The sequence below is a fragment of the Rutidosis leptorrhynchoides genome, chromosome 10, assembly GCF_046630445.1.
Source record: "Rutidosis leptorrhynchoides isolate AG116_Rl617_1_P2 chromosome 10, CSIRO_AGI_Rlap_v1, whole genome shotgun sequence".
Taxonomy (NCBI): domain Eukaryota; kingdom Viridiplantae; phylum Streptophyta; class Magnoliopsida; order Asterales; family Asteraceae; genus Rutidosis; species Rutidosis leptorrhynchoides.
In genome coordinates, this window is record NC_092342.1 from 199,311,309 (window position 1) to 199,321,192 (window position 9,884).

Genomic DNA, 9,884 nt, shown 5'->3' on the forward strand with positions numbered 1-9,884 from the left:
GGGGGTTAGCATTTGTATCACTAGGTAGACTTCCCCGTTTTCTTTCATCTATCAACCTTGCTAGGTTGCTCACTTCTTGTTCTAGATTTTGAAGAGAAGCTTGTTGATTTCTAAATGCTTGAGCATTTTGTTCATTGGTTTGTTTCTGAGATGTGAAAAACTGCGTTTGAGATTCAACTAGCTTCGACATCATATCTTCTAAATTTGGCTTTTTAACATCAGTTTGTAGTGGTTTAATTGGAAAAATGGGTCTTTGCTGGTTGTAAGTATTGTTGGATACTTGTTGATTGCTAGGACCTTGTTGGTTGTTGTATGGAACATTTCGGTTATAATTCTGATTTTGATTGTAGATTGGTCTTGGCGGTTGATAATTATTTTGATAATTATTTCCAGGCCTTTGGTTCATGTATGGAACATTCTCTCTTTGTTCCATTGTTTGTTCAATACTGAGACAATCTTTTGTCAAATGTGGTCCTCCACACTGCTCACAACTAATTCGTATTGAGTGAATATCTTTAGTCATCTTTTCCATTCGTCTCTCGAAAGCATCTATCTTTGCGGAAATGGAATCAAAGTCATGGCTAGAATCGGCTCTAGTCGCTTTAGATGATCTAAAGATATCTTTTTCTTGATGCCACTCATGTGAGTGGGAAGCAGTGTTATTAATAATTTTGTAAGCTTCAGTTGCGGTTTTCTTCATAATGGAACCACCAGCTGCTATGTCGATGTCTTTTCATGTAGTAATATCGCATCCTTGATAGAATATTTGTACTATTTGATAAGTGTCTAAACCATGTTGAGGACATCCTCTTAACAACTTTTTAAATCTTGTCCACGCCTCATATAGAGTTTCATTTGGCTTTTGTGTGAACGTAACTATTTCTCTTTGAAGTCTCACGGCTTTAGATGCCGGAAAGAATTGTTTAAGAAATTTTTCAACTAAAACATCCCATGTGTCAATCGCCCCTTCAGGTAACGATTCTAACCAATCTTTGGCTTCTCCCTTTAAAGTCCAGGGAAATAACATGAGATAGATCTGTTCATCCTCAACTTCTCTGATCTTAAATAGAGTACAGATCCTATTAAAGGTTCGAAGATGTTCGTTTGGATCTTCCTTCGGCGCATCGCTAAATTGGCATTGATTAGTTACCATGTGTAGGATTTGTCCTTTGATTTCATAATCTGGTGTGTTAATGTCTGGTTGAGTAATTGCATGACCTTGGCCAGTGCGCTTAGCCCTCATTCGGTCTTCCATACTTAGAGGTTCTAGATTTTCCATGATTGAATTTGTTGAATCTGAACCACTAGAGGATTCTGACTTAATGGTTTCTTCCTCGACAATCTCTGGATGAGTGATTTGTGGTTCAGGAGGAATGATTAGTGGTTCAGGATCTCTGAATTGTCCCTGAATATCCTCCGGATTCTCAATTGTGAGGTCGGGTTCAAAAAATGGATTATCGGAAATTTGAATTGGAGTACTTGGTCGCCTAGATGACGATTCTAAAGAAAATTCAACGGCGAAAATGTTGGCTAGATGTCTTGATCGAGTTACAGGTGGTGAACGTTTTGCTCAGTGCATTCACTGAATATCCTATAAGTTATAAAAATAAAAATTATATAAGTTATTAAATTAATAGACTTTTCTGATTTTGCCCACGTTTCGAATAGCCAATAGATGCAGCAGGTAGCCAGGACCCTTTAAATCGGAAGCCCACAACTCGCTACTAACAAATCCAACTATTACTACGAACCAGAAAATTTTGGATGTCTATCAATTTAACCGCTTAAAATAATTTTTCGTCTAAATTTAAAGAAAATAAAAAAAATTCTATGTCCTAAAAACTAGAGCGTCGAGAAATAAGAAAGAAAAAGAGTGCGTCAAAAAACGTCGAAAAATAAAAGGTCGAAAAATTAAGCGTCAAAAAATAATAAAATGCAGCGTCGAAACTTAAAAGCCTAAAAACTAAGAATTAAAAGTTGCGTCTAAAGGAATTAAAGCTTAAAAGGAATTCTATATCCAAAACGGCAATAACTTAAAAAGGCACTAAAACTTTATTTAAAACTAAAGCGATAAACAACGTCGTAAAATTCTAAGGCGTCTAAATCTTAATCTAAAGAAAAAGCACTTAAGGGATTTTACGGCAAAGCTTAGAAATCTAGAAATAAAAATAAACTGCTTCAAAATACTAAACTTAAAACTAATTACGAACGATAAAATAAACAATATACGAATAAACAATTAAAAAGATACGAAATATAGAAATAAAACTTAAAGTTATGAAAATACAATTTTTATAAAAATATTATTTTTATATTATTATTTTATAAAAGGTACTAATTTATAAATTAATAAAACAAAATAAAACTTAATATTACAAATTTAATTAAAACTAAAATTAAAAACTAATTAAATAATTAAAACCTAATTAGGTTAAACAATAATAATATTTATTAATTTAAAACCCAAAATCTGTAATTATGGCGTATCATGTTTCAGCTGTCAGACCTTCTCATGCGGTCGCATGAGATATAAAGGTCTGGGCCATGCGATCGTATGGGGTATGGATCCAGGCCAGCTGATGGGCTGCTACAGTATTCGGCCCTTTTACTCTTTTATTTATTTTTATTTTTATTTTTATTTTTGATTTTTAAATTTCTGTTTTTAATTTATAAAAAAAATAATATGTAATAAAAACTTAATAAAAAAAATTACTTACTAATCTTAATTTTTAACAAAAGAAAAATATAAACTTTTTAATTTAAATACTTAAAAATATAGAAATATATATATATATATATATATATATATATATATATATATATATATATATATATATATATGTTATAGCGTTTCGCTTCAGTCCCCGGCAGTAGCGCCAAAAATACTTGATGTTTGCGAGGTGTAGTACGAAATAGTTATATTTTTACTACCAAATACTATTAAATACGATACAATTTTACACAAGTTATTTATTTATTTATAGAGTGGATATACCTAAACCTTGCTACAACACTATAGGCAGTGTACCTAATCGTAAAGTAGTGTAGTTTTTAGTAAGTCCGGTTCGTTCCGCAGGGAGCTAGCCAAGTTTACGCTATATTTATTTTTAAACTATATTTGTATCAATATATATATATATATAAGTAATATTATTATTATTATAAAAGGGGGTTTTACCGTTTAATGACCGGTTTGTCGATTTTATGTCTTAAGTCACAATTAAAACCTAATGTAAAATATTAAATAGAAATACAACTTAATTTAAAGCGTAAAGTAAATAAAAATAAATAAAAGTGCAATAATTAAAAGTGCGATAAATAAAATGACAGTAAATAAAAGTGCGATAATTTAAAAGTACGATAATAAAAAGTGCGATAAAATATAAAATAAAGGAATTATACTTATTTAAACTTCCGTAATTATGATGTTTGACGTGTTAATTTTAATTTATTACCATGGGTTAATTGTCCTTTATCCTGGATTATTCGATATGTCCATACGGTTTTGTCCATAATAGTCCATCGGTCATAATTATAAAGTGCGAGGATCTTCGTCAAATTAACCTTATATCCAAAGTCAATTATTCCAACTAATTGGAGATTCGAACTGTAACAAGGTCTTAATACTTTGTTTAATGAATACACCAGGTTATCGACTGCGTGTAGTCTAAGGTTTTACTACTTTGTTAACAATTACACCAATTACCCTTGAATGTAATCCACCCCTGTTTTAATGAGTCCATTAACTATTAATCCATCCCCGTGTCTGGTCAAATGAACAATAATTTGTTTTTATAAATATCCCGCCCACCGTACCCGATTAAGCGTATGTGGTTATATATAGATACGTCAAATTGTAACCTTTATATTAAATTAACGAGGTATCGTTTAGTTAATATAAAGCCCATTAATAGTCCATAGTCTAATTTCCACAAGTGTCGTTCTTTTGTCCAAACCTCAATTATGGTACAAAGCGCAATAACCCAATCTTAATATTTAGCCCAACATCACGATTACTTCGACTTAAATAAACATAATAATAACTTAGCTACGAGACATTAATTTAAAAAGGTTGAACATAACTTACAATGAGTATTAATAGCGTTGCGTTACACGGACAGAATTTTGACTTACAAACTTAAAACATTCGCCACTATAACCTTATTATTATTAAACTTAAATTAAAATTATAATTAAAATAAATATAAATATATATTTGAGATATAGAGAGTAGATGGATATATATTGTTAAAAATCGTCGACCAAACGTTGCAATTTATAGGACTTGGCCATGTACAGTGCACCATGCGATCGCATGGATTTAAGGCCTCCAAGCCATGCGATCGCATGGCCTCCTTTTCCTGGTCACATATGATTCCAAAACGTGGGCTGCTCGTATTTAAATATTATATAATATAATATATATAATTTTATATAATTATATATATATTATATTATATTCTTGTGCATCGTTGACTTGTAATTTTAGGCCCGTTGCGTCGTACATTGATGGTTGGTTCATGTCCCGGTTCCGAATTTTCGAACGTCCTTTCGTACGATTTAATATCTTGTACTTTACGTTTTGCGACTTGTACTTTTGTAATTTTGAGATGTTTCTCATCAATAAATTGAACCACTTGGATTGTACTTTGTATTTTTTAGCTTTATGGTCATTTGCGTCTTTAAATCGTCGAATCTGTCTTTTGTCTTCACCTTTTATTATTTAAACGAATATCACTTGTAAATAGAACAATAACAACTAAAAGCCTGTCTTTCTTGAAAGATACTGCTATGAAATATGTGTTCGTTTTTAGCATTATCACCTGTACTGCGGCTATGTTTGCTGCAAGGAAAACACAGAAATCTTCCTCGCTCATGTTCAAGTTCTGACGAGTCGTCGATGCCATTTCCTTCAAAAATAGCCAAAAGAATTGAGTTAATCATATAGAATTTAAGAGTAGTCAATAGTATTTCGTAGCATAATATGAACTTATTTATAAAAGCTTTTTCTTCATATTAGCATTTTATAGTTTTAATTCGGGTAGTACCTACCCGTTAAGTTCATACTTAGTAGCTACTATACAATTCAACTACTACGATTCTATATGAAAAACTTTTTACAATAATATTTTGCGTTCAAACTTTTATACAATAATTTACAAACATACAATACCACTATTATACATATAGGATGAAATATAGCACATACTAATTTTAATACAAGGTAGTTGCGAAGACAAATCTAGTTAATACGCAAGTCATTCAACAAAGACAATAAAGATACGTAATTCATAAGTCCAGAAACAAGTCATGCATTCGGGGTTTACTAGTATTATTTCCCATCCTTGGTCTTGTGAAAAATAACCGTTGTGACCGTTGGCTAGACAGCATGTTGTAATGTCGTCAAAAGGACGAGGGTTACGTAATGCCCAACAGCCCCTTAACAATCTAAAAACCTTGTTTCTCACCTCAACTACCAATTCCGTTACGTGTGGGAACATTTTATTTAAAAGTTGCAACCCAATGTCCTTTTTCTCAATTTGGTGAGAAGCGAACATTATTAATCCGTAAGCATAATATGCTTCTTTATGTTGCATGTTAGAAGCTCTTTCTAAAGAACGGAGTCCTATGTTGGGATGTGTGGAGTCAAAATAGGTTCGTAACCCGTAGCGTAAAATTGTATCTGGGTTTCCCGCACTAAATACCTTAAAGAAAACTTGGCGTAACTTAAAGTCTCCCCAATGTGATATACCTCATCTTTCAAAGGAAAGCCTTTTATAAACTAAGGCATGCCTGGAATGTCTTTCAAATGTTCTACAAACTAATTTTGTCGTAAATAATTGTGCTGATGAATTCTGCCCGACTCTAGACAAGATTTCATCAATCATATCTCCTGGTAGGTCTTCTAAAATTTTTGGTTGTCTATCCTTAACGTCCATTTTTGTTTTTATACTGTAAAATAAACAAGGATTAGATTCGTAAAAGATAATTAACAAACAATACAAGCAATTTTTATATATAACATAAAAATACAAACACACTACAATACATATATTACACAGCATGATTACAACTCTTTATTCCGACTCACTCGTTTCTTCTTCTTCGGACTTAGTTCGTTTGGCTAATTTCCTAGGGATACATAGTGATCTTCTAATACGAGCCGTCATTTTCACAAATGGTTTAGAAAAACCTGGTGGCCTAGATGTTCCCAGATTATTGTTAAAATCTAAGAATTACGGGCGTTTACGATACACATAAAGTTCATCGGGGTCGGAATAAGGTTTCTCTATTTTGATGCCCTTTCCCTTATTATTCTCTTTTGCCTTATTAAATTGAGTTGGGGTAATTTCTATAACATCATCGAAATCCTCGTCGGGATCCGATTCATCAGAAAATTAGTAATTTTCCCAATATTTTGCTTCCTTGGCGGAAACACTATTGACCATTTTTAACTTTGGTCCATTGGTTGAGGATCTTCTTTTATTTAATCGTTTTACTGTAGGTATTAATATTTCATCCTCCGAAACCTCTTCTTCTTCCGGTTTCTCTTCTTCAGGTTCCTCCTCTTCCGGTTCTTCCTCTTCTGGTTCTTCCTCTTCCGGTCATTCCCCTTCCTGTTCTTCCTCTTCCGGTTCTTCTTCGGGAATTTGTGAATCTTTCCAAAATATATTCGACTCTTCATTATTATTAGGTGAGTCGATGAGATTTGTACTAGAGGTAGAAATTTATCACACAATATCAAACACGTTAAGAGATTAATATATCACATAATATTTGCATGTTAATAATATATAGTTTCTAACAAAAAGTGTTAAGCAATCGTTTTTAAAGAAAACACGGTCGAAGTCCAGACTCACTAATGCATCCTAACAAACTCGGTAAGATACACTAATGCAATTTTCTGGTTCTCTAAGACCAACGCTCTGATACCAACTGAAATGTCCCATTCATATTGATTATAAACGTTCCATATTAATTGATTCCGTTGCGAGGTTTTGACCTCTATATGAGACGTTTTTCAAAGACTGCATTCGATTTTAAAACAAACCATAACCTTTATTTTATCGATAAAGGTTTAAAAATGATAATAAAAAATATAGCGTTTTCACACGACCATTACATAATGGTTTACAATAATATTACACAACAATATATGTCTTCGAATGCAGTTTTCAAACAATATTAAATAAGCATGGACTCCAAATCTTGTCCTTAATTTAGTATGCAACAGCGGAAGCTCTTAACAATTACCTGAGAATAAACATGCTTAAAACGTCAACAAAAATGTTGGTGAGTTATAGGTTTGACCTATATATTTATCAATCATAATAATAGACCACAAGATTTCATATTTTCATTTCTCATAAACATCATCCCATACATAGAGATAAAAATCATTCATATGGTGAACACCTGGTAACCGACATTAAAAAGATGCATATAAGAATATCCCCATCATTCCGGGACATCCATCGGACATGATATAAAAACTCGAAGTACTAAAGTATCCGGTACTTTGGATGGGGTTTGTTAGGCCCAATAGATCTATCTTTAGGATTCGCGTCAATTAGGGGTGCACTAATTTTCAAAATTAGTGATGTTCCCTAATTCTTAGGCTACCAAGCAAAAAGGGGCATATTCGGCTTCGATCATTCACCCATATAATGTAGTTTTGATTTTTTGTGTCTATTTCATAAAACATTTATAAAAATGCATGTATTCTCATCCCAAAAAATATTAAATTTTTAAAAGTGGGACTATAACTCACTTTTACATATTTTTACTTCGTCGGGAAGTAAGACTTGGCCACTGGTCGATTCACTAACCTATAACAAATATGTACATATATATCAAAGTATGTTCAAAATATATTTACAACATTTTTTATTACGTTTTAATGATTTGAGTTTGTCAAGTCAGCAGTCCTCGTTAGTAACCTACAACTAGTTGTCCACAGTTAGATGTACAGAAATAAAGCAATATATAATATCTCAAATCAATCCACGATCCAGTGTCTACAAGTCTCAGACTCGATCACAACTCAAAGTATATATATTATTTTGGAATCAACCTCAACCCTGTATAGCTAACTCAAACATTACTGCATATAGAGTGTCTATGGTTGTTCCGAAATATATATATATATATATATATATATATATATATATATATATATATATATATATATATATATATATATATGGGTCGATATGATATGTCAAAACATTGTATTCGTGTCTATGGTATCCCAAGATTATATAATATATGTTAGAATACATGTATAATACAATATAAGTTAGTTAAGTTATGATTTGTATAGATTTGTTACAAATTTCACGTAGCTACAACAAGCAAAATTAACCAATCTTGTTTTACCCATAATTTCTTCGTTTTAAATCCGTTTTGAGTGATTCAAGTTGCTATGGTTTCATAATGAACTGAAATTTATGAAACTAAACAGAAAAAATATAAGTTTATAGTCGGAAATACAGGTTACAAGTCAATATTGTAAGAGGTAGTCATTTCAGTCGAAAAAACGACGTCTTGATGACCATTTTGAAAAACATACTTTCACTTTGAGTTTAACCATGATTTTTGGATATAGTTTCATGTTCATAAGAAAAATCATTTTCCCAGAAGAACAACTTTTAAATCAAAATTTATCATAGTTTTTAATTAACAAACCCAAAACAGCCCGCGGTGTTACTACATTTTGATTTTCAGGTTTTAAATCATTAAGTTAGCATATCATATAGATATAGAACATGTGTTTAGTTGATTTTAAAAGTCAAGTTAGAAGGATTAACTTTATTTGTGAATAAGTTTAGAGTTAACTAAACTATGTTCTAGTGATTACAAGTTTAAATCTTCGAATATGATAGTTTTATATGTATGAATCGAATGATGTTATGAACATCATTACTATCTCAAGTTTAGTAGGTAAACCTACTGGAAGTGACAAAATTTGATCTAGATTTAAAGGATTCTTGGATGGCTCGAAAGTTCTTGAAGTAGAATCATGACACGAAAACAAGTTCAAGTAAGATTTTCACTTGAAATAAGATTGTTATAGTTATAGAAATTGAATCAAAGTTTGAATATGAGTATTACCTTGAATTAGAATGATAACCTACTGTAAACAACAAAGATTTTTTGAGGTTGGATGATCACTTTACAAGATTGGAATTGAGCTAGCAAACTTGGAAGTGTTCTTGGTGTTTTCTTGAGTAGTTGTTTTGTTTGTTGATCTAGGTTACCTAAATTGAGCTAGATTGAGCTAGATTATGAAGGAAATGATGAAGAACACTTAGAAAACTAAGAGAGTAATTGATAGAGAGTAATTTGATGCATAAAAATAGAAATCAAAATGTGTTTGTGGTAGGTGAAATGGGACGTGAGAATGGAGTCAAATATAGGCTCCATTACTCTGTTGTTTTGTTAGATATTTCATGCTAGTTTCCAAATGATGGTTCTCATATGTGTTAGGTGACTCACAAGGGCTTCTAAGAGCTGAATTATTATGTGTATATACCAATAGTATATACGTCTAGGAGCTGGGTATTGCACGAGTACGAATATGGGTGCATATGAGTAGAATTGTTGATGAAAATGAATGAGGATGTAATTGTAAGCATTTTTGTTAAGTAGAAGTACTTTGATAAGTGTCTTGAAGTCTTTCAAAAGTGTATGAATACATATTAAAACACTGCATGTATATACAATTTAACTGAGTCGTTAAGTCATCGTTAGTCGTTATATGTAAGTGTTGATTTGAAACCTTTAAGTTAACGATCTTGTTAAATGTTGTTAACCCATTGTTTATTATATCTAATGAGATGTTAAATTATTACATTATCATGATAATATGATGTATTAATATA

The 9,884-nt window shown here is 31.5% G+C and overlaps 1 non-coding gene across 1 annotated transcript; it reads left to right on the plus strand.

Moving 5' to 3' along the window:
• The first annotated feature begins 788 nt into the window (after positions 1 to 788).
• On the plus strand, positions 789 to 895 carry LOC139873881 (small nucleolar RNA R71). The gene has a single exon (XR_011767593.1). It is a non-coding gene; the product is annotated as a small nucleolar RNA R71 (small nucleolar RNA).
• The last annotated feature ends 8,989 nt before the right edge of the window (positions 896 to 9,884 follow it).